This window comes from Heptranchias perlo, chromosome 27 (genome assembly GCF_035084215.1).
Source record: "Heptranchias perlo isolate sHepPer1 chromosome 27, sHepPer1.hap1, whole genome shotgun sequence".
In the NCBI taxonomy this organism is placed as follows: domain Eukaryota; kingdom Metazoa; phylum Chordata; class Chondrichthyes; order Hexanchiformes; family Hexanchidae; genus Heptranchias; species Heptranchias perlo.
In genome coordinates, this window is record NC_090351.1 from 31,476,876 (window position 1) to 31,501,962 (window position 25,087).

Genomic DNA, 25,087 nt, shown 5'->3' on the forward strand with positions numbered 1-25,087 from the left:
ATGGTTTAAATAATGTGAGTAGTTCTGAAAGCAATGGTTAGTTTAAAATATGCACAAAACATTAAATATTATGTAACAAATTAAAAAATTTATGTTAACTTTCGCTTGCAAAATGATCCATAGAAGAATTGCAGTAGAGTCTTTGCTCTCTGTGTTTTCTCCTTGGGTGCCTTTCTATTATTACTTTCTTCTTTGCCATTTCTTAAAAATCCTTTTTATTTTCTTTGATGTTGCTGTTGTTTTGTTTTCTTTTTATCTGTTTCAGAAACAAAGCAAAGCAATATCACTTTTCCTTTTGTGTGTCTGTGTGTTTTCTCTCTGGGTGCAGTTCCCACTGTTTATCTTGTTTTCTTACATATCTGTAAGTTCACTAAGGTTAGCCTTGTATAGTGGAGTCAGGGAACAGGTAGCAGAATGGATAGCAAGTTGGCTGCAAAACAGAAAACAGAGCGTGGGGTTAAGGGTAGCTATTCAGACTGGCAAAGGTGGGAAGTGATGTTCCACAGGGATTGATTGTTCAGAGTTTACATGAACAATTTGGATTTGGGAATCAGAAGTACAATTTCAAAATTTGCGGATGACACCAAATTGGGAGGTGCAGTTAGCACAAAGGAAAAATGCAAGAGGACATTAATAAACTTGCAGAATGGACGTGTAATGGGCAAATGAAATTCAATATAGATAAATGTGAGGTGGTGCAATTTGGTAGGAAGAATAAGGGGGCCACATACTGCTTGGATGATGAGAGTAATGGGGTAGAGGAGCAAAGGATCTAAGGGTACAGATACACAAATCACTAAAAGTAGCGACACAGGTTAAAAAGGCCATATAAAAGACAAATCAAGCACTGGAGTTCATTTTTAGATGGATGGAATTGAAAAGCAGAGGAGTTATGTTAAACTTGTGTAGAACCTTGGTTGGACCACACATGGAGTCCTGTTGCACAGTTCTGGTCTCCATATTATAGAAAGAATATAGAGGCATTGGAGAGGATGCAAGAAAGATTCACATGGATTAGGGACTGTTTCTTAGACCAATACTTTGGGGAACCAACCAGGGGACAAGCCATTTTGGATCTGGTAATGAGTAACGAAACAGGATTAATTAATGATCTCAAAGTAAAGGATCCCTTGGGAAGCAGTGATCATAACATGATGAATTTCACATCCAGTTTGGAAGCGAGGATCTCGGGTCTGAAACTACTGTATTAAACTTAAATAAGGGCAATTATAAAGGAATGAGGGCAGAATTGGCTAAAGTGGACTGGGTAAACAGATTAGATGGTATGATGGGGGATAAGCAGTGGCAAACATTTAAAAAGATATTTTATGACTCGCAACAAAAATATATCTCTGTGAGGAGGAAAGACGCCACAAAAAGGGTGAACCAACCATAGCTAACTAAGGAAGTCAAGGATGGTATCAGGTTAAAAGAAAAAGCATGTAACATGGCAAAGATTACTGATAAGCCCGAAGATTGAGAAAACTTTAAAAACCAGCAAAGGATGACTAAAAGAATAATAAAGAGGGAGAAAATAAATTATGAGAGTAAACTAACAAGAAATATAAAAACTGACAGTAAAAGCTTCTACAAGTATATAAAAAGGAAGAGGGTAGCTAAAGTGAACATTGGTCCCTTAGAGGATGAGACTGGGGAAATAATAATGGAAAACAAGGAAATGGCAGAGGAATTGAACAGATATTTTGTATTTGTCTTCACAGTCGAAGACACTAATAACATACCAATAATAGTAGAAAATCAAGGGGCAAAGGGGAGGGAGGAACTAAAAACTATCACTATCACTAGAGAAAAAGTACGAGATAAACTAATGGGTCTAAAGGCTGACAAGTCCCCTGGACCTGATGGCTTGCATCTGAGAGTCTTAAAGGAAGTGGCTATAGAGATAGTGGATGCATTGGTTGTAAACTTCCAGAATTCACTAGATTCTGGAATGGTCCCAGCGGATTGGAAAACCGCAAACTTAACACCCCCATTCAAGAAGGGAGTGAGACAGAAAGCAGGTAACGATAGACCAGTTAGCCTAACATGTGTCATTGGGAAAATGCTAGAATCCATTATTAAGGAAGTAGTAGCAGGACATTTGGAGACTCATAATACAATCAAGGAGAGTCAACATGGTTTTATGAAGGGGAAATTGTGTCTGACAAATTTATTAGAGTTCTTTGAGGAAATAACAGGCAGGGTGGATAAAGGGGAACCAATGGATGCAGTATATTTGGATTTCCAAAAGGCATTCGATGAGGTGCCACATAAAAGATTACTGCACAAGATAAGAGCTCATGGTGTTGGGGGTAATATACTGGCATGGATAGAGGATTGGCTAATTAACAGAAAACAAAGAGTCGGGATAAAAGAGTCATTTTCAAAATGGCAATCTGTAACTAGTGGGGTGCCGCTGAGGCCTCAACTATTTACAATATATATCAATGACTTGGATGAAGGAACAGAGTGTCTTGTGGCCAAATTTGCTGATAATACAAAGATAGGAGGAAAAGCAAGTTGCGATGAGGACACAAAGTGTCTGCAAAGGGATATTGACAGGTTAAGCGAATGGGCAAAAATTTGGCAGATGGAATATAATGTGGGAAAATGTGAAGTCATCCACTTTGGGAGGAAAAATAAAAAAGCAAAATATTATTGGAATGGAGAAATACTACAAAATGCTGCAGTACAGAGGAATCTGGGTGTCCTCATACATGAAACACAAAAAGTCAACATACAGGTGCAGCAGGTAATCCGGAAGGCAAATGGAATATTGGCCTTTATTTCTAGGGGTATGGAGTATAAAAGCAGGGAAGTCATGCTACAATTGTACAGGGTGCTGGTGAGATCACACCTGGAGTACTGCGTACAGTTCTGGTGCCCTTATTTAAGGAAGGATATACTTGCATTGGAGGCAGTTCAGAGAACGTTCACTAGGTTGATTCTGGGTATGGAAGGGTTGTCTTATGAGGAAAGATTGAACAGGTTGGGACTATACTCATTGGAGTTTAGAAGAATGAGAGGAGATCTTATTGAAATATACAAGATTCTGAGGGGACTCTATAGGGTAGATGCTGAGAGGATGTTACCCCTCATGGGGGAATCTAAAACTAGGGGGCATTTTTTTAAATTTTTTTTTTTATTCGTTCACGGGATGTGGGCGTCGCTGGCAAGGCCGGCATTTATTGCCCATCCCTAATTGCCCTCGAGAAGGTGGTGGTGAGCCGCCTTCTTGAACAGCTGCAGTCCGTGTGGTGACGGTTCTCCCACAGTGCTGTTAGGAAGGGAGTTCCAGGATAAGTCTCAGAATAAGGGGTCGCCCGGTTAAGATGGAAATGAGGAGGAATTTCTTCTCCCAGAGGGTCGTGAATCTTTGGAATTCTTTACCCCAAAAAGCTGTGGAGGCTGAGTCATTGAATACATTCAAGGCTGAGTTAGACAAATTTTTGATCAGCAAGGGAGTCAAAGGATATGGGGAAAGGGCAGGAAAGTGGAGTTGAGATAAAAATCAGATCAGCCATGATCTCATTAAATGCCGGAGCAGGCTCAAGGGGCCGAATGGCCTACTCCTGCTCCTATCTCTTATGGTCTTATGGTCTTAACTGAGAGGATATCCTTAACAGGAAAGGCTGAATAGGCTGGGGCTCTTTTCTCTAGAAAAGGGAAGGCTGAGGGATGACCTGATAGAGGTCTTTATGATAATGAAAGGCTTTGATAGGGTAAATGTAGAGAAAATGTTTCCACTTGTGGGGGAGTCCAAAACTAAAGGTCATAAATATAAAAAGTCGCTAATAAATCCAATAGGGAATTCAGGAGAAACTTCTTTACCCAAAGAGTGGTAAGAATGTGGAACACGCTACCACAAGGAGTAGTTGAGGCAAATAGCATAGATGCATTTCAGAGGAAGCTAGATAAGAACACGAGGGAGAAAGGAATAGAAGGATATGCCGATAGGGTTAGATGATGTAGGGTCATGTGGAGCATAAATCCTGGCATAGACCAGTTGGGCCGAATGGTCTGTTTCTGTGCTGTAGTTTTGATGTAACTCAATGCAGTTGGCATTTTAACACCCAGCAGCTTTGAACACTGCTCTGATGTAGACATTTCCATTTTAAGCATATTGATTTTAAAAATGCAACAATTTTTCTCATTGTTTAGAAACAATATCTCACACACAACAGCAAAAAAAACCTATTATCAAAAAGTTACTTTACAAGAAGTATTTCACAATATAATCTTGCTTCAGCTGGATTTCTTATCATTTCTCAAGAGCAGAATAAGTATAATCTGTCAGCTTCTAGTTTTATTTAAAAAAAGATGTTTTCTTTAGTATTAATATCGATATTTGAAGCACTAACATTGGAAAAATTAGTGGACTGTTGACCATAGGAATAGTGAGACACTTGGAAGCCTTGCAGCTTTTAACGCAACTCTGTCAATGCAAATGCAAGTACTGAATGTATAATAGGTCGCAGGTCAGAAGACAAGCAAATAAAAATATAGCAGGCTACTCAGAGTGGAAATGAATTCCAAAGTAGCAGTTCCCCTGTATCAGCAATTTCCCTTCATTTTACGTTCAGATTTTGTTTCTATATTGATAGAACTCATTAAAAGAAAAAGGTTTCATTGTTAAGGCAACCTAAAATGTTACATTAACATTTTTGTAGCTAGGTCAAGGATAGGGTTGCCAACTCTGGTTGCAGCTATTCCTGGAGGTTTCATCGTTTGATCACCCATCTCCAATTACTCTGCCCTTTTTATTCCCCATCTGCAATATATTTACAATTAATAAAACGAAAGTATTGGCAAAGAAAATGGAGAAAAAAGCACACTGTTCGCCAATGATTTGTCTCCTGGTGTTTGCTCACAGCAGTGCCCAGGAGATTAATCTTTAATTCCTGGAGACTCCAGGACAATCCTGGTGGAATGGCAACATTAGTCAAGGAGATTCGGGTACGGTAGCATAGTGGTTATGTTACTGGATTAATAATCCGGAGGCCTTAGACTAATAATCCGGAGTCATGAGTTCAAATCCCGCCATGGCAGTTGGGGAATTTAAATTCAATTAATTAAATAAAATCTGGAATTAAAATACTAGTATCAGTAATGGTGACCATGAAACTACTGGATTGTCGTAAAAACCCATCTGGTTCACTAATGTCCTTTAGGGAAGGAAACCTGCCGTCCTTACCTGGTCTGGCCTATATGTGACTCCAGACCCACAGCAATGTGGTTGATTCTTAATTGCCCTCTGAAATGGCCTAGCAAGCCACTCAGTTGTAAAATCTCGCTAAAAAAAGTCACAATAAGAATAAAACCGGACAGACCCCCCGGCATTGGACACGGTGAAGGCAAACCAAGCCCAGTCGACCCTGCAAAGTCCTCCTCATTAACATCTGGGGACTTGTGCCAAAATTGGGAGAGCTGTCCCACAGACTAGTCAAGCAACAGCCTGACTTAGTCATACTCACAGAATCATATCTTTCAGCCAACGTCCCAGAATCTTCCATCACCAGCCCTGGGTATGTCCTGTCCCATCCACAAGACAGACCAACCAAGAGGTGACGGTACAGTGATATACAGTCAGGAGGGAGTGGCCCTGGGCCCTCAACATTGACTCTGGACCCCAGGAAATCTCATGGCATCAGGTCAAAATGGGCAAGGAAACCTCCTGCTGACCACCTACCGCCCTCCCTCAGCTGATGAATCAGTCCTCCTCCATGATGAACACCACCTGGAGGAAGCACTGACGGTGGCAATGGCACAGAATGTACTGTGGGTGGGGGACCTCAATGTCCCTCACCAAGAGTGGCTCGGTAGCATCACTGCTGGCCGAGTCCTGAAGGACATAGCTGCCAGACTGGGCCTGCGGCAGGTGGTGAGCGAACCAACACAAGGGAAAAACTTACTTGACCTCGTCTTCACCAATCTACCTCGCAAATGCATCTGTCCATGACAGTATTGGTAGGAGTGACCACCGCACAGTCCTAACTAAGTCCCGTCTTTGCACTGAGGATACCATCCAACGTGTTGTGTGGCACTATCACCGTGCTAAATGGCATAGATTCAGAACAGATCCAGCAGCTCAAAACTGGGCATCCATGAGGTGCTGTGGGCCATCAGCAGCAGAAATGTATTCCAGCACAATCTAACCTCAGGGCCCAGCATATTCCTCACTCTACCATTACCAACAAGCCAGGGGATCAACCCTGGTTCAATGAGGAGTGTAGAAGAGCATGCCAGGAGCAGCACCAGGCGTACCTAAAAATGAGGTGCCAACCTGGTGAAGCTACAACTCAGGACTACATGCATGCTAAACAGCAGAAACAACATGCTATAGGCAGAGCTAAGCGATTCCACAACCAACGGATCAGATCAAAGCTCTGCAGTCCTGCCACATCCAGTCATGAATGGTGGTGGACAATTAAACAACTAACGGGAGGAGGAGGCTCTGTAAATGTCCCCATCCTCAATGATGGCGGAGTCCAACACGTGAGTGCAAAAGACAAGGCTGAAGCCTTTGACAACCATCTTCAGCCAGGAATGCTGAGTGGATGATCCAGCTCAGCCTCCTCCCGATATTCCCACCATCACAGAAGCCAGTCTTCAGCCAATTCAATTCACTCCACGTGATATCAAGAAATGGCTGAGTGCACTGGATACAGCAAAGGCAATGGGCCCCGACAACATCCCGGCTGTAGTGCTGAAGACTTGTGCTCCAGAACTAGCTGCGCCTCTAGCCAAGCTGTTCCAGTACAGCTACAACACTGGCATCTACCCAACAATGTGGAAAATTGCCCAGGTATGTCCTCTTCACAAAAAGCAGGACAAATCCAATCCGGCCAATTACTGCCCCATCAGTCTACTCTCAATCATCAGCAAAGTGATGGAAGGTGTCGTCATAAGTGCTATCAAGCGGCACTTACTCACCAATAACCTGCTCACCGATGCTCAGTTTGGGTTCCGCCAGGACCACTCAGCTCCAGACCTCATTACAGCCTTGGTCCAAACATGGACAGAAGAGCTGAATTCCAGAGGTGAGGTGAGAGTGACTGCCCTTGACATCAAGGCAGCATTTGACCGAGTGTGGCACCAAGGAGCCCCAGTAAAATTGAAGGCAATGGGAATCAGGGGGGAAACTCTCCAGTGGCTGGAGTCATACCTAGCACAAAGGAAGATGTAGTGGTTGTTGGAGACCAACCATCTCAGCCCCAGGACATTGCTGCAGGAGTTCCTCAGGGCAGTGTCCTAGGCCCAACCATCTTCAGCTGCTTCATCAATGAACTTCCTTCCATCATAAGGTCAGAAATGGGGATGTTCGCTGATGATTGCACAGTGTTCAGTTCCATTCGCAACCCCTCAAATAATGAAGCAGTCCGAGCCTGCGTGCAGCAAGACCTGGACAACATCCAGGCTTGGGCTGATAAGTGGCAAGTAACATTCGTACCAGGCAATGACCATCTCCAACGAGAGAGAGTCTAACCACCTCCCCTTGACATTCAACGGCATTACCATCGCCGAATCCCCCACCATCAACATCCTGGGGGTCAACATTGACCAGAAACTTAACTGGACCAGCCATATAAATACTGTGGCTATAAGAGCAGGTCAGATGCTGGGTATTCTGCGGCGAGTGACTCACCTCCTGACTCCCCAAAGCCTTTCCACCATCTACAAGGCACAAGTCAGGAGTGTGATGGAATACTCTCCACTTGCCTGGATGAGTGCAGCTCCAACAACACTCAAGAAGCTCGACACCATCCAGGACAAAACAGTCCGCTTGATTGGCACCCCATCCACCACCCTGAACATTCACTCCCTTCACCACCGGCGCACTGTGTACCATCCACAGGATGCACTGCAGCAACTCGCTGCACCTCCCAAACCCGTGACCTCTACCACCTATAAGGACAAGGGCAGCAGGCACATTGGAACAACACCACCTGCACGTTCCCCTCCAAGTCACATACCATCCCGACTTGGAAATATATCGCCGTTCCTTCATCGTTGTTGGGTCAAAATCCTGGAACTCCCTTCCTAACAGCACTGTGGGAGAACCTTCACCACATGAACTGCAGCGGTTCAAGAAGGCGGCTCACCACCACCTTCTCAAGAGCAATTAGGGATGGGCAATAAATGCCTGCCTCGCCAGCGACACCCACGTCCCATGAATGAATGAATAAACAAAAAAGATCACAAGAAGTCTGGGGCAAAGGTGGGATGGAAGTTTTCAATTTTGGTCCAGTTCTGCCACTCATGAATCAAAGTGAATCTGAACACCAATATAGGACTCTGGAGATCAAGATGTTTCAGGAGATATCCATGGCAATGTTCCATTACACCAGGGGGCTTCATTTCTGGCCTACCAGAAGCAACATGATATATATAACAAAGACATTCTGAGTATATATATCACAGTCTATCATTAAGTTAACCCAAGTCTGAAAAATGTAATCAAACTGAAAGTTATGTTTAGGGAAGCATAACTTATGTAAGAGATATAAATACATTTGGTAATATTCTGACTGGAAGACTTCTTCAGCTTTGAAAATTACCACATCTTTTCTTTGACAAAACATTGTAAGCACTTTTCTAATTATGTTATTAAATCAAAATAGAGAATCATACAGAACCAAAGAACATAATTCCCAGAGTTTTTGGAAGAAACCACAATAATGTAAATCTTGGAATATTTTTGATTTAGGTGAATTAAGGTCAGTTTTCAAAGGGTTAATATACATTCATCCATGAGATGATTATTCTTGCTCTTATGATAACCCTTTTTCTTTGGCTTGTACAGTCTTGGCCTGAACAGGATTTAGCTAAATGTTGTCAGGTCAGCTTTGTTGGAATCTAGAAATGTTGGGGTCAAAGATCTATGGGCAATCATCCCAGCATTGGGATTACATTGGGATCACGCCTGTCAGGGTTTGGGGGGTCAATGGGTGGGGACCTTATTTAAATAGGGCCTGCACCACCATGGGCACATATTGGGCACCCGTCTGCCCCACCCATCTGCCAGAAGTTCCGATGCTTACCAGCTATCCACTGGGTGTGTTCAGATAGTTGGGGTTGATCAATCAATAAAAGGATAGGCTTACTGGCCCAATAGTCTTTCCCTGTTCCTAAAAATCCTTATGAGGAAAGAGTGTGCAGTCAACAGTTATTTCAAATAGGATCCTATTTTGTCCACATTGAACTCAGAAATTGTTCACCTCACCTCACAACAATTTCACAGATAGTTAAAAAAAGCAACTGTGCAGACATCATCAATAATATTTTAGGGTTTGGTTTACATTCGAAGAATTGAGACTTCCTTTGCAGAGCTAATTGCTGCTATAACCTTAACTAATAATACTTCTTCCTGTGTGGTTCTTGATGCATTTTCCACCCCCTTAATTAGCACGTGTTTATTTTGCACCTTCAAATAACTGACAGCGATATATGCATCCTCACCTTGGCCAAAGCAACACGATAAAAGTCTGTCCAGTTAACTAGGGATGGATGCACATCAGTTTCATTTTCCAATAGGACAGTTTATGCTGCATATTTTGCATCGTTGTGAAGCAGTTTTGGATTTGCACCAATGCAAACAGTAACTGTAGCTGAAAACTTGGCACTCGGTGCTCGACTATTTCTAGGAAGTAGTCCCACACTGCTTTGACTTCACATCAGTTGCTTTCTTCTTCCATGCAAAGCCAAAGCTGCTTCACAAGATAGTGTCATCCCTATTGTGCTGGTTTGTCTACATAACAACTGTCACTGCACTTCAAAGGAATTTGTTGTATGTGGAGCCCCTTAAGGTGTATCCTAGAGATTTAATAAGGCATTATATGGAAAGTCTTCCTTTCTCCTCCTGACTCCTTATTAGGTTACAGTTCCACAGGCGCCAGAGCTCTCTGGGACTTTACCCAAGTGGCAATACTTCACATGTTACCTGACACAGTGGGGGTAATGTTCATCATCTACCCACACTGGGGGTTAACTGATGAACCAGATTGCCTGCCCGTTATAGAATCTGCCCAATTTTCATCCCATTGATTTCAATGGAAATGAAAACCGGGTAGGTTCTATAATGGGTGGGCGATCACTAGTTTATCACCCTGGTAGTGAAGGTGAACATTACCCCCATTGAGTGTTGGCACAATGTTCGACCATGGGGACATAACTGGGGCAATTCCACACTACCAGCAGGGAAATGATCCTCACATGAGGGCAGATCACAGATAGGCTACAACATTGTAGTTGCACTTCTCTGATCCATGATCGCTAGAAGTACAGCTTCCCACTGGGACCACAGGCTCACTGAATTACCCTCCACGCCCCCAAGCCTCATCCAAGTTATGAGAAACTGGTCTTGAAAAGAAGCAAGAGGGGAACTGATAGAAACATACAAGATATTACTGCATAAAGAAGGTAAACGAGGAACACTACTTCAAGCCCTACAACCCTCCAAGATCTCTGCGCTCCTCCAATTCTGGCCTCTTGCGCATCCCCAATTTCCATCGTCCCACCACTGGCAGCCCTGCCTTCAGCTAAGTTCTAGAATTCAGGAAATACAGGGAGTATTTCCACTGCAGCAGAGAAGAACAGAAGGAGCTTTAGTGGAGGTTTTTAAAATTGAATTTGAATAGAGAAAGACTATTTCCTTTGGTTGGAGAGTCAGTGATAAGGGAGTCAATTTAAAATTGTCACTCGGAAAGTGTTTACGGGAAATTTCTTTACACAGAGAGTTGTTGGAGCATGGACTGCTTTGCCATGAGGAATGGTGAAGGCAGAGCCCATTTCAGTTTTTAAGGGAAAATTGGATAAATATTTGAAGCAGAGGAAGATACAGGGCCGAGGGGAGAGAGTGCAGCTCTCTAGCCAAGAGCTGGCACAGACGCAATGGGCTGAATCGGTTTCCTTCTGTTCTGTAACCTTTTATTATTCTATGGTTCTTCCGTGAAGAAGTTGAAGGAAGACCTGAAGCAGTGAGTCAAGATGTCCGAGAAGAACTTACACCTAGTCCTACACACAGGAGTGAGGCAGAAAGTAGAATCCAAGCTCTCAGCAGAAATCTGTAGAAGTGAAGTTGGCAGAAACCAATTTTGTATATGTCGGGTTTTTTTTTCAAATCTATTTATAATAGCTTTCATTATTGTGCAACCACAAATGAATTGGAATTGGCACTCTGCATATGGGGAGGTGGTATGTAATGAAGGGTCTGAAGGAAGTTACCATTGCCTGCATTAAACTTACACCCATCAGGGGTAATAAAGCAGCAACATCACATTAAACAGTTTGCCTCAGACCTGTATACATGTTTGAGATATCATGGAAAACTAACAGTCCAGACTGCCTGGGAAATGCCTGTGACACATAAAGGACAGTAAATACCTCTCCATGTAACAGACTTTGACTACATGACTCACAAATAACAAGGTCTCAAGTGCGTCTGCTTTACATTGAGTGGAATTTTTTTTTTAAAACTGTTACACGGGAAAGTATAACACCCATGTGGTTTTCTTAGTTCCAATAATTACTTACTTTACTAATTTTTATTTATTTTTTTCTTTTGGCCAACTGTCACTAAGATAGTAACATCACTGTATGGAATCTTTGGCTTTTTATTTCCCTGTTTGGGGGTGAAGGAGTCACAAATATTAGAAATGCTAGCTCTCAGACGGACTGTAAGCTGGTGGCCCCACCAGATGACAGCTGCACATGTTGTTCATTCTACATCTCTTTTGTGTGAAATGCATTTCTAGGGAATTGGGATTGAGGAGAGATTTAAATGTTTTAAAACCAGGCAGCTATGAATAGGGGAGTATAAAATGAGGGGTGGGGTTAATATATTTAAATTCAAAATAAACTTATTAAGTTGATCCTAATGCTCTAGACCCACGTGTTTATTCTGGATGAATTCACAGAATCATATCTTTCTAATAAAATTCTGTGTGTCTGTCATTTGTGTCAAGTCTACTCGTCAATTTTCCTCTTCCTCTTGGGCTAAGAGTTTAATTCTCTATTTTTCTTCTTTCTAATTGGTTATTTTCCATTTTGTTATTTACCAATCATATTATGCCTCCTTAATTTTCAACTTGCCACCAGAAAAATCTATCCAATCAAATTCAACCAAACACATTCAACCAAAAATAAACTCAATGAGGTATGGACACTATATCAGTTTCTCATCCATCTCACTACAAGCCCCTGGACATAAAATTTAGCACATAACAGACACAAAATTCACACTAAAAACTTACCTGAACATACAGTCTGGACAACAAAGTGAAGAAAGAAGAGACAGAGGGCAGGAAAGACTTACGTTTTCAACTCTCCCTTTTTCTGTGAGAATTAAGCACAGAAACGATGAGCAAAACCATGTGAAACCTCAACTGAGAGAAGAGCGAGAAAGAGGGAGACAGAAAGAGTGCAAGGCAGAATGACAGAGAGAGAGAGAGAGAGAGAGAGAATTAAAGAGTGGATGACAAAAAGAGACAAAGTTCTATGAAGAGAAAGACATTTCTTTAGTTTTGCCCATGGGCAGTGCCGCAGGAAATCAATTAGTAAATTAATTAAAGAATTGCCATTATTATGAATACACAGCTTTAAAACTGATTGTTGTTGCAGTTATCCATTGACCATGCATGTTTTCATGCTGCAATCACTTTATGTCCAACAATGGCATAGCCACCACTGCCTGTCAGGGAGGAGCAGTTATTCATGTAACTCAGTTCTTGTGTTGTGACTGACCTGCAATGGCATCATGTAGCAACATCGTTATATAACTGTATATATGTGTCATTATTATCACTTTTAATTACAAGTTTCTGAATTGTGACTTTTTATTTATGAACTTGAAAGCTAAAAGCATTGCTTTAAATTTGGGCCTAAGTCTGTAACTATTGCTGCCATACTAGGGTATCGTTCTTAGATATTTCCATTGCCTGACTATTGATGTCCATGGAGAAGGCCAGAATGCTGTAAGTTCTATGTCTCTGGTAGTGAAGCACGCAAAGAGCCACCTGCTGTCCAGCTGGGTTTGGGACGACTTTGCTCTTTCCAGGTACCTTGTCTGAATGCCCTGTGACACATGACCTTCTTCTGGGATCATGACCTTAACCCCAATTACCTTGGCACTCTGCAACTGACAGACGGGAAGCAAATGAAATGATACCCTCTATGGACAGTTTTTGAGTGTAGGGTTTAAGACCACACAAAGTACATAAGTAAAATGGGTCTAGTATCATTGAAAACCATCGAAACGGAGGAAGTTTGATTTTAGAAAGCATTAAACAAAAGTTCAAAGATGTTTGAATCAGAATGTAACTAGTTTTCAAGCGTAGACCAACTCAAAACAAATTACATGAACAATTTTTAAAGACTGTTTTTAAACTGGATATAATCAGTGTAACTCATGTCTGAAGGGTGTTTTAGGTAATAAAGTTGCAGTATTATTTTGGTTGTAGACTTTAACTAAAGTCTATACCTATTTGGATTTTATTTCCCTTGTAGGTCAGTCATCGCTGAGCCACCTCTTTCAGCTATGACAGCAGCAAATAGCCTAGATCACAAGCTTCCTAACCACTCCTGTCAACACCGCTGTGTGATCAGCAAGCAGGAGCTTTGCAATTTCAGTAGGACAAGTGAAATTATCAGTCTGTTCCCACCCGATTCCTTAAACCCCTGACCTCAATCCACTAACTCCCCCTCCCCTCCCGACCAAGATGGAACGCAGGCACTCCATCTAGTGGCACATCCAAGAAATTACATGGCTCAGCCACCAAAGCAAAGAAAGTCATACAGGAAATTTATTGACTTAAGCTTGTGATCTTCTGGTTTACAGTAAAATAATGAACCGCCTGAACTTCTAAACAACCAACCTCAAATTGGAAGCATTAAAACCGACTGTCCCAGTCTTTATCTTTGAGATTATTTCAACCAGAGAATCTTTCTTCCAGTTCAGCACATTTATTGATTGGTTTCATTTCACGTCTTAAAACTAACCTGAACCTGTTGAGTAGATCATCTGAAAAGAGGTATAGTTTTAGCCAGCATATGGTCTTATGCAAAGGGAGACTGTATTTTAAGAGGCTGTTTCATGCATTTGATATAATGCCAAATTATAAGTTGACAGGTAAAATATCTGTCAGACTTTCACCATAAACAAGTGGTTTCAAAATGTTTGAGGTTTGCTGCCTTCAGCCTATTGTAAAGTTGCTTTTACATGCATAGGAGACCGGCTCTCTGTTTTATGAATCAGACTCCAACATTCCTTGAGGAGAGCGAAGGCACGTTACAGCATATAAGATCCTGCAGTTTAAAAAAGAATCCCAGTAGCAGTCCTGCGCTAAGCTGGGAAAGTGCATCATGCATGCACTCGTTGCAATGCAATTTTACATAGAAACATAGAAACATAGAAAATAGGAGCAAGAGTAGGCCATTCGGCCCTTCAGGCCTCCTCTGCCATTCAAAATGATCATGGCTGATCGTCTAACTCAGTACCCTGTTCCTGCTTTTTCCCCATATCCCTTGATCCCTTTAGCATTAAGAAATATATCTATCTCCTTCTTGAATACATCTTATGACTTGGCCTCCTGTGGTAGAGAATTCCACAGGTTTACCACCCTCTGAGTGAAGAAATTTCTCCTCATCTCGGTTCTAAATGGCATATCCCATATCCTGAGACTGTGACCCTTGGTTCTGGACTCCCCAGCCATCGGGAACATTCTCCCTGCATCTAGTCTGTCTCGTCCTGTTAGAATTTTATATGTTTCGAGGCGATCACCTCTCATTCTTCTAAACTCGAGTGAATATAGGCCTAGTCGACCCAATCTCTCCTCACGATGCAAGCATGGAAACACGTTGAGCCAGCTCAATGCACTTGGAAGACCAACGAGAAAGGGCAGAGTACAGGCAGAAGATTAGGAGACCCGAGGAAAAAAATATTGCTATCGATTTTATGAGACAGGGACAGCAGAAGGTGACAGCACTGCGGTAATGTAAAAGCACCTCTAGTGCGCTGAAAGCACATTTCACTCCTATAACATCTCCAGAAAGCCCTGTGATGGTGAATAGTGAAGTGCAACTTGGGGCTTGAAAATAGGAGGCATAAAGTGTTTTTAGGTTCATGTTGCAGAAATTCAATGGCAGTACTCAAAGGATATCCCCTCACATTCTCCTCCCTCCATACACTATTGTTTGGCTCCTCAACAGTAATCACAAATTTATGAAACTCCCACAAAACCCAGAATTTATTGCAATACAATATATTCTACCCATAGAATTTCCTGGGAATCACCACAAGTTGTTTCTTGCTAAGTCGATAATAATTACATTCCAATTATTAACGACACTCCCCTTTTATTGATTTATGTACTTTTTGGTGATTTTTTCCCCATTTATCAAGAAAGGGATGTCAGTCTTGGGAAATTGAATGTTCTTTTCCTGGCACCCAGTGTCAGCATTGCCAATAAGAGATGGCACAAGCTAATGTGAATTAAAGCTTCCTCTACTCTGCCCCAACAATGTGCTATAATTCCAACATCAGAAAAGCATCCCCACTACACAACTGTTGCCATTTCCATTTCCCACACCAGCTGGACTTGTGACTTTTTAGTGACGGTGACAAGCTAATGCCAATTGGAGGCAAATTCTGGGTGGTCTTGTGATGCAATCCGTGTCCGCTGGGAACCGCATTGATTTGCCCGATGCCCCTTTGGAACCTGGATATGCCAGTCACTGGAGGTTGTGGGTCTCTTCTCATTTGACTCAAGATAACCCTGCAAGCTATTGTACTAATGGGTAGGAGGACCCTAATCCTTTGCTCTGTCAACCTGTGTCTAAGTTCTCTGGTCTTAGGTAAGTGGGATGTGTGCCCATGGGGAAAAAAGTATGCACTCCATACTGGACAGATAGGGACCCATTTTCGGATGGCCAAGCGGGTGCGTTAGGGCTCCTAAAATGGCGGAATCCCGAAGCGGGTTTGGATGCCAGCTCCAACCCGCTGACTTCCGGGTTCCCCAGTGACGCGTTCGGGTGCGCGCGCAGCTCCTGCATGCAGGTCTCCCACCGGCAATTAAAGCCGGCGGGATGCTACTTTACATAGTTATTTAGATACTTGAGGTACTTGACAGACCTCATTGAGTGGAGATTTTGGCAGGGGTGCAATTTTGAAGGGTCCTCAGCGTGTTTCCCATGCTGTGGGAAACACTCCCTGTTGGAGCAGATGTGTTTCAGCCAGCAGCCAGTGGGAGATGCAAAGGATTATTTGACAGGTGGGGGGAAAACCTCATTTATCGCAGCAGGGCACTCTGTCACTTCAGACAAAGTTTTGGCTGCAACACCTTTGTCTTTCCACTCAAAATTCTTAATTTATACCCTAAACTCTGCTGTGCAAACACATTTACCTACTTTGCGGACCCCCTCAAACTCACACCGTCAGGATGGGGGGGGCGCCATAGCTGCATTCTTAACTTCATCCGAGGATGAGCAACATCACCAGCCTCGCCAGGCACGTCGTCCACCTCCGCCACGTGGAGCTCCACAACACAGTGCTGCACCACAGGCACCTGCACAAAATGTGCAACTACACATACACCCACTGTGGAGTGACCCAATGGGTGGCATCAAATATGGGTGCTCATGGTGAACCTCATGAAAGGGACTTATTACACAAGCCAGTGAAGAATGGCCAAGACGTGGCAGTAGTGGTGACAATAATAATATTTAATGTACCATTTACAAAAATCAAATATAAATAAAAAACATGACAAACCGTCAAACACCCTTGTGCATCCCCTTTGTGCTCACAAAACCTTCGCCTTACGCTTACGAGTACTCCTATATGGTTCTTCCCGTGTGGCTGCGGCAGAGGTAGTGGCAGGTTGCTCTTGTTCATGCCCTGACCGATTAGATGCTTTGGGCCTACGGTCCCTGGTTTTCGGTGCCTGTGAGGGTCCCTCCAAAGACTGCTCCATCTGCACCTGTGCAGGGGCAGACTCGGCCACCTGGAGAGGAGGCAGCATTGCTGGTACTGGTTGAGAGGGGGGCAATGGGCGAGATGTGGGGGCGCTTTGAGTGGCGTCCCCGCTTCCATGTTCCCTTTCGCCATCATCCCTCTCCTGGGCCAGGCCCACATCACTCCTACCACCCTGCTGGACAACAGTTTGCAGGACATGTGTGAAGCCTTGTAAGGCCAGTGCCAAAGTATCTGCCTGCCTGTTTAAGGTGGCAGAAAGTTGCTCACCCTGAGTCCGAAGGTCCGTTGTCAGGGCCTCAATGGACTCATTGGTGAGCATTGCTTGAAGCTCCATGGAGGCGAGCCTTCCCTCCATCGCAGACATTCCCGCACTTACCCGCGACACTATCTCAAAGATGCCCTCACGTCCCTGTGCCAGTATCTCAGAGATTCCCTCCTGTACCTGTGCCACCATTCCACTCATGCTGGAGTTTGTCTCCTCCATCCTCTGTGCTATTGTGGAGAGTGCACGTGGCATCTGTTCCAGCACCTCGCAAATGTGCTGCTGCCCCTCGATCATTCTCCTTTTAAAGGATGGCCCCGAAGGTTCAGCATCTCTGTCCAGCTGAGCAGAGCCTGGAGAACAGTGCTCCCAACGACGCGGACTCTCCACAGCTGCCCTTGCCACCAGCGACTGCTTGTGCTTATGTGTGTGGTGACTCACCATGTGTGACCCCAACTAAGTGAGGACGGGGACCAACCGTGATGTATGTATCTGCGCTGGTGGATGGCTCGCTCAGATGTGACGATGCCCCCTGAGAGGCCAGCAGGTCCTCTGAAGAATCGCCCTCCGCCGTCACAGCGGTCGCTGAAGGCCCTGTAAGAGAACAGAAGGCAATATTAAGCATGATGACAGATGTTGAAGTGCTGATGACGGCAAGGCATGTTAACATCATTTGCTATTGTGAGGTTTGAATGTTAAAGTTCTGTCACCAGCCGTTTGTCAGGTGGCAGTCTTGACATCCCTGACAGACAGGCACTCAAGGGTACGGCTTAGTTCAAGAGCCTCCTGCTCCGCGTCCGTGAGGACGACCTGATGTTGTGGCCCCTCTCCTGGCTTCGCCCTCTTCTGTGCATTCTGGGCTCCCTTCTCCTATAAGGGGAGAAAGTAGAGAGACGTGAGTGAGGGATGGTGATGTGTCCAACCGTTGAATGCATTGGTTTGGGTGAGGCTGACCGTAAAAGAGATGCATCAGAGGGTGAGTATGAGACAGAGCCGTGACATTGTATGAGGGTTGGGTTGAGTTGAGTGGTAGTGGTGGGATGAGTACTGGGGAAGTGAGTAAGTGCAGGTAAGTTGAGGATGAGGTTTGAGTAGGTGTGAGAAATGATGTTATAGAGTAGTGTCGGCAGTGCAGAAGGAGTTGTGGGGGTGGGGGGCGCGGTGATGTGGCAGACGGAGTGTAGGAGAATGAGTAAGTGTACTCACTTTGGCTGACCTGGTTAGGTCATTGAAGCGCTTCCTGCACTGGATCCATGTGCGGGAGATGTTGCTGCTGCTGGTGACGTCCTCTGCCACCTTGAGCCAGGCCTTCTTGGTGGCCGAGGCAGGCCACTGCCTCCCGTCTGCTGGGTGGAAAATATCCCTCCTCCTCCTCAACCCATCCAGTAGGACCTAGAGTGAGGCATCACTAAATCTAGGAGCAGCCTTTCTCCTGGTCTGCTCCATTCTGTACTTTTGGTTCTTTGCTGCAGGAGCAGCATTGGAGGACTGCCCCTTTAAATAGGTCTCCTCCAGCTGACAGCCTGTGATGCGGGTGCGCAGTCCGCCCGCTGCGCAGGTTGACGACGGGAAACCCGGAAACCATGGTAAATGGCTTCAATTTACCTGCGATCACGTGGGGAACGGATGGATTTTACTGGGCGGGTTAATCACGCGCCCAGTCGCCTTTCCCCCCGCTGCCATCCCACCTCCCTGGTAATATCGGGGCCATGGAATCTCTGCCTGTGTGGATTTCTCAGTATCTCAGTTACACAGGACAATGGACTTCAGACATGCAGCTAAACCAAAACAAAAAGGTCCTGCTCCATTATCAGCCAGAGTGGTGCTATATAACTAAAGGCAAAGCCCTGCTCTTTTGCTCTTCTGACACACTGTGCAATGAAGTAACACGGTCAGAGTTCTCCACCCTGACTGAATACCAAGATGCCAAGTTCTTGGTCTCAGCTGAATTGTCTGGAGAGCTCTCCAGCTGAAGCTATCACCACCCCAAGGAATGAGGGGAAACTGGACCTTAACCCAACTGCATCCACAAGCAACTCTCTCCAGTCAATACAGATGGAACAGATTGTTTATCTGCCCTCTCGTTTGGGAAGTAGTGCATAGAGTTGAGAGAAAATAAAGTGTAAAATGGATAAACCATTATTTAAGAGAGAAAAAAAGTGAAGTATTTTAGCATCACATAAAAAGATAAATAACTTTTTTCCCCCCACTTTCATTCAATAAAAATACCCAGCTCATTTGTCATTTGTTCTTTATCATTTCTAGCGCTATAAAATTCACAATTGTATTTTAAATAAACATCATTCTTCAAAACCTTGAGTGATAATAATAAGCTGAGGGGTTGATAAATGCCAACAAATGTCAGTATCAAAATGGCTAAACGTGTGAACAGCTAGGATTTCAAGTATTTATTTCATGCATACCCCAGAGCTGGTCCTGTTGTGCCAGTAATTGGTTTGTCAGTACTTAGACAGCTACTTATTTCTTTTTTAAAAAAATATCGTCAACTCTAGATTGGTCATTTGAGGACAGACAGCTCTAAAAAAAAGCACTTTGCAGGAAGTCAATGCCTCCAACTCACTCGGTCGCTATTCAAAATATGTGCATGCTCATAACTTCTCAGGAAAGAATGTTCCCCTTACTACACAATGTTCTAATAAGGGCAAATCCCTGTTAACATTAGGCGACCAACTCTGTTCATTTCCATGTGTTTACCCCTGATCAAGCCAGGTATCTATTAAGATCAACTTTCTCTTGTTGGACCTGATCTTATCAGAGTTCTGCCAAGACTATTTTTTGTATGATGTGGTTGTTTTATATTTGTAACTATTTCTTTATATATTTTCAGTCTCTGTTATGCTTCCTTTACTTTAGCTAGGAAGCACCTCCTCCAATATCAGTTTGTGACGGACGTAATTTAGAGGATGGAGAGATCTCTTTGCCAATCTCCCACCTGGAGATAGGATGCCTTATAGTGGCAAAGTCCATCCCTGAGTAAAGAGACCTGTCTTGTCTCACACATTGAACCTCCTGCTGGTTGATGAGGACAGGCATTGATCATGGTAATGGAGAGAAACCTGCCTGTGAACCCAAGGAGACATGCTTATAGACATCTGAAGCGTACCCAAATGCAACTACAGGGACATTTGCTGGGATTCAAAAAATCTGTGTCAGGATCCAATGTAACTTTACATTAATCTGATTTGGCACAACTCAGTTGCATCATATCGTAACAAAGGATCTGCAGCGGTTCAAGAGGAAGGCCCGCCACCACCTTCTCAGGGCAACTAGGGATGGGCAATAAATGCCAACCTTGTCTGCAAGGTCCACATACCGAGAATGAATAAGAAAAAAAAAGTTGCTTTGCTTCTGTTCTGATGCAGGTTTACCCATTTCTAATGCATTGATGAAACTGCCAAAACGGTATTCCACTATACTTCTGATAATTGTTGCTGAGGCTAGTATTTTTCTACATCTTTCTGTGGTTCTGAAACCTGATAACAATTAAGGAAACAGTATCTCATTTGGTGGTCTGCATAGGATGTATTTTAAACCATTATGCATCAAATTTACACACAGGGCTATCCTACACAGCACACCCACACACTATGCTGTCTTTTGGAAGCTTTTTGCAGGCAAGCTCAGTTCCTCAAAAACTATTGTTATTCTGCCTGTTATTCTGCGATAGTAAACATGCCATCAGGTGTAGTGCAATTTATGCTGTAACACTTATGATCAAAGTATGTCAAAGGGTAAAAAAATCCACGTACAATGGTGTAGTGGGTAAAATCAATGTCAATGGCTCAGTGAGTAAGTTTCACCGCTCCCTCCACCCCCGCCTCCCCCACTCTGGTGTGGTAGTATTCCAAGAAAGAAAGAACTTGCCTTGACATGATGTAAGAATATAGATATGTTTTTACATTATTCTAATACAGAACAAAGACGGAACAGTAACACAGCCAGAATTGGTTTAAACTGTGTGCTTGCAAATTCTATCTTTTGATCACAATGACACTGATAACATTGGAGAAGGATGAATTTCAGGGCTGAAGACATTGTACTGTAAGGATAGGCACATATAGATTATTAAATAAATAAGCAAGTTGGCATTAATGATATAATAGGGAATTAAAAGAGTTGTTAGGTTAAAACACATACAAGGCTTTTAAAAAAACAGACCATTGATCACAGCAGGGGTGGGGGGGGGATTGTAAAAGAAGGAAATTACTGCAGTATAAATAAGGTAATAGGTTCCTTTTACTATAGAGATTGCAAGAGATACAAAGGCTATAATTCTGGAAGAGCAAAGACAGAAAGCAAAGATACAATGTAACAGGACATAAGGCCACCCCCACCCCCCCCCCACAATGATTGTCCAGCAATCTGTTCAATGATCTAAGGGTCATAAAACACCCAGTAGAGTTGAACCCAGCAAGAACTGAACAATGAAAGAAAATGGTATGAAGAGATTCAAAGTTTCATTCAGTAGAACTACTGGCTACCTTTAAGACGAGGTAGCATAAATAGCCTTGGATAAGCCATGCCCACGTTTCCTGCTAAAGTCCTCAACACAAGTTTTAGACACAAAGCTGATGTGTACTGCTCTGCATGAAGTTTTAAGATGAATGTTTTGAAACAATAATAAATGAAATTAATTATCAGACATATTACTGTCTCTAGCTTTTCGAATCTGTTACAAGGATAAGGAAGGAACTATCTAACACATGGTAAATGCCATGTCCTCAGGACATCAATGACAATTAATTAATTTTGAAGTGTAGTCAAAGTTCAACCAGGTAATTTGCTCCGAGGCCTTCTTAGGTGCTACCCTTGACTTGGCTTCTGATTTCCCCCCTTTTGGTGAAACGCCTAGCCTTAGCTTTGTGCCAGTCTGATACAGTGATTGGAATTCAAAATCCAACATACTGGGAATTGCAAAGAATAACCTGTGTCCTAAAGGTAAAGGTGGTGGGGTAGCTCTGTTAATAAAGGATGAAATTGGTATAATAGTGAGAAATGATCTCGGCTCAGAAGATCAAGATGGCGAATCAATTTGGGTGGAGGTAAGAAATAGCAAGGGAAAGAAATCACTGGTGGGAGTAGTATATAGGGCCCCCTAACAGTAGGTACACTGTAGGGCAAAATATAAATCAGCAAATAAGGGGGGCTTGTAAAAAAGGTAATGCAATAATCATGGGCAATTTTAACTTTCACATAGATTGAACAAATCAAATTGGCAAAAATAGCCCTGAGGAGTTCATAGAGTGTATTAGGGACTGTTTCTTAGAACAACACGTTGGGGAACCAACCAGGGAACAGCCATTTTGGATCTGGTAATGGGTAACGAAACAGGATTAATTAATGATCTCAAAGTAAAGGATCCCTTGGGAAGCAGTGATCATAACATGATGAATTTCACATCCAGTTTGAGAGTGAGGATCTTGGGTCTGAAACTACTGTATTAAACTTAAATAAGGGCAATTATAAAGGATGAGGGCGGATTGGCTAAAGTGGACTGGGTAAATAGATTAGATGGTATGATGGGGGATAAGCAGTGGCAAACATTTAAAAAGATATTTTATGACTCGCAACAAAAATATATCTCTGTGAGGAGGAAAGACTCCACAAAAAGGGTGAACCAACCATGGCTAACTAAGGAAGTCAAGGATGGTATCAGGTTAAAAGAAAAAGCATATAACATGGCAAAGATTATTGGTAAGCCTGAAGATTGAGAAAACTTTAAAAACCAGCAAAGGATGACTAAAAGAATAATAAAGAGGGAGAAAATAAATTATGAGGGTAAACTAGCAAGAAATATAAAAACTGACAGTAAAAGCTTCTACAAGTATATAAAAAGGAAGAGGGTAGCTAAAGTAAACATTGGTCCCTTAGAGGATGAGACTGGGGAAATAATAATGGAAAACAAGGAAATGGCAGAGGAATTGAACAGATATTTTGTACCTGTCTTCACAGTAGAAGACACTAATAACATACCAATAATAGTAGAAAATCAAGCGGCAAAGGGGAGGGAGGAACTAAAAACAATCACTATCACTAGAGAAAAAGTACGAGATAAACTAATGGGTCTAAAGGCTGACAAATCCTCTGGACCTGATGGCTTGCATCCGAGGGTCTTAAAGGAAGTGGCTACAGAGATAGTGGATGCATTGGTTGTAATCTTCCAGAATTCACTAGATTCTGGAAAGGTCACAGCGGATTGGAAAACCACAAACGTAACACCCCCATTCAAGAAGGGAGTGAGACAGAAAGCAGGTAACTATAGACCAGTTAGCCTAACATGTGTCATTGGGAAAATGCTAGAATCCATTATTAAGGAAGTAGTAACAGGACATTTAGAGACTCATAATACAATCAAGGAGAGTCAATATGGTTTTATGAAGGGGAAATCATGTCTGACAAATTTATTAGAGTTCTTTGAGGAAATAACGGGTAGGGTGGATAAAGGGGAACCAATGGATGCAGTATATTTGGATTTCCAAAAGGCATTCGATAAGGTGCCACATAAAAGATTACTGCACAAGAGCTCATGGTGTTGGGAGTAATATACTGGCATGGATAGAGGATTGGCTAACTAACAGAAAACAAAGTCGGGATAAAAGGCTCATTTTCAAAATAGCAGTCTGTAACTAGTGGGGTGCCGCAGGGATCAGTGCTGAGGCCTCAACTATTTACAATATATATCAATGACTTGGATGAAGGAACAGAGTGTCTTGTGGCCAAATTTGCTGATAATACAAAGATAGGAGGAAAAGCAAGTTGCGATGAGGACACAAAGTGTCTGCAAAGGGATATTGACAGGTTAAGCGAATGGGCAAAAATTTGGCAGATGGAATATAATGTGGGAAAATGTGAAGTCATCCACTTTGGGAGGAAAAATAAAAAAGCAAAATATTATTTGAACGGAGAAATACTACAAAATGCTGCAGTACAGAGGGATCTGGGTGTCCTCGTATATGAAACACAAAAAATCAACATACAGGTGGCGCAGGTAATCCGGAAGGCAAACGGAATATTGGCCTTTATTTCAAAGGGTGGGGAATATTAAAGCAGGGAAGTCATGCTACAACTGTACAGGGTGCTTGTGAGACCACACCTAGAGTACTGCGTACAGTTCTGGTGCCCTTATTTAAGGAAGGACATACTTGCATTTGAGGCAGTTCAGAGAAGGTTCACTAGGTTGATTCTGGGTTTAGAAGGGTTGTCTTATGAGGAAAGATTGAACAGGTTGGGACTATACTCATTGGAGTTTAGAAGAATGAGAGGAGATCTTATTGAAACATACAAGATTCTGGGGGGGCTCTATAGGGTAGATGCTGAGAGGATGTTACCCCTCATGGGGGAATCTAAAACTAGGGAGCATAGTATCAGAATAAGGGGTCGCCCGTTTAAGACGGAAAAGAGGAGGAATTTCTTCTCCCAGAGGGTCGTGAATCTTTGGAATTCTTTACCCCAAAAAGCTGTGGAGGCTGAGTCATTGAATACAATCAAGGCTGAGCTAGACAAATTTTTGATCAGCAAGGGAGTCAAAGGATATGGGGAAAGGGCGGGAAAGTGGAGTTGAGGTAAAAATCAGATCAGCCATGATCTCATTAAATGGCGGAGCAGGCTCGAGGGGCCGAATGGCCTACTCCTGCTCCTATCTCTTATGGTCTTATTGCACGTCACAGAATGTTAGGGGCAAAACGAAAATAAATTAGGCACATTGAGCTTCAGCACGGTAGTATATTTCATACTTCAAAACAAGTGAAAAAGATTTGCCACTTCTTCAAGATGGTGACACTGGTCTCCTCCAATGACGCAGTGGGTAAATGCCTTGGGTGGTTTATCACTGAGCA